Below are 1695 nucleotides of genomic sequence, written 5' to 3'. Positions count from 1 at the left end.
AGATCATCGCACGTGAATGGGCAATTCCGGTTAGTGGAAGCACTAGTCTTGAGAGATGGCAAAATAAGATCCGTCATTTGAGACAGTTTTTGCGAGGTTGGGCCAGAAACGAAAGTGGGCTTTACAAACAAGAAAAAGAGAGACTTACTCGTTTGATTGAAGCTTTAGATTTAAAAGCAGAAAGTACCCTTCTTACGGCAAATGGGCAAAGTTCCAAGTCCGAAGCTGAGCTAAGCCTTCGTCCACTTCTTAGAGAAGAGGAGCTCAAGTGGGCAGTGCGTGCCAAAGTGATTAAGGTTGTCCAAGGGGATGACAATACACAATTTTTCCATATGATTGCGAATGGCAAACATAGGAAGAAGAAAATTATTCAGCTTGAACAGGACGAGGGGACAATTATAGGGCATGAGAACCTGAAGGCGTATATTTCTAATTACTATAAACAACTCTTTGGCCATCCAGAACCAAGTACGGTGTCCCTAGACGAGTCGGTAATTGGTGATATTCCACAGCTACAGATAGAAGAGAACAATATTTTGGCTGCACCGTTTACTGAGAAAGAGGTTCTAGATGCAATCTGACAAATGAAATTGAATAAAGCACCGGGACCAGATGGATTTCCAGCTGAATTCTATAAGAAATGTTGGCATATTATTAAGGATGATCTTATGCCTATGTTTCATGATTTCTTTAGCGGTCATTTAGAGTTGTTTCATCTTAACTTTGGTATGATTACACTATTGCCAAAGAAAGAAGAGGCAGTTCGAATTGAACAATTTAGGCCAATCTGTCTTCTCAATGTGAGTTTCAAAATCTTCACAAAAGTGGGAACTAATAGACTGACACAGATCGCGCATTCAGTGGTACGATCGAGCCAAACATCGTTCATGCCAGGACGGCATACACTTGAAGGGGTGGTCGTTTTGCATGAAACGCTACACGAAATTCATTCGAAGAAGCTAGATGGGGTTATCTTCAAAGTGGATTTTGAGAAGGCATATGATAAATTTAAGTGGCCTTTCCTACAACAGGCAATGCGCATGAAAGGATTTAGTGACGTCTGGCGGAACCAAGTGGGTTCTCAAGTCCAGAAGGGTAGTGTCGGAATCAAGGTTAATGATGATATCGGTCATTATTTTCAGACACACAAGGGGTTGAGACAAGGAGATTCCATGTCTTCTCTCCTGTTTAATATAGTGGCTGATATGTTAGCCATTCTTATTAGCAGGGCTAAGAAACATGGGCAAGTGGAGGGGTTAGTTCCTCATCTAGTTGATGGAGGAGTATCCATCTTATAGTATGTTGACGACACTATCCTATTCATGGAACATAACATTGCTAAGACGCGTAATATGAAACTTATTTTATGTCTTTTCGAACAATTGTCTGGTTTAAAGATAAACTTTCACAAAAGTGAGTTGTTCTGTTTTGGGAAGGCCAAAGACGAACAAGACACATATAGAAAATTGTTTGGGTGTGAATTGGGTTCTTTACCATTCACTTATCTGGGTATATCAATTCATCATCGTAAGTTATCCAATAAAGAATGGAAATGCATCGAAGATCGAATAGAAAAAAGCTTAGTTGCGGGAAGGGTAAGCTAATGTCTTATGGAGGTCGGCTAGTGTTGATTAACTCAGTACTGACTAGTATGCCGATGTTCCTACTATCGTTCTTCGAAATTCTGAAAGGGGT

Source organism: Triticum urartu, chromosome 3 (genome assembly GCF_003073215.2).
Source record: "Triticum urartu cultivar G1812 chromosome 3, Tu2.1, whole genome shotgun sequence".
Taxonomy (NCBI): domain Eukaryota; kingdom Viridiplantae; phylum Streptophyta; class Magnoliopsida; order Poales; family Poaceae; genus Triticum; species Triticum urartu.
This window is presented reverse-complemented; position numbering follows the sequence as displayed.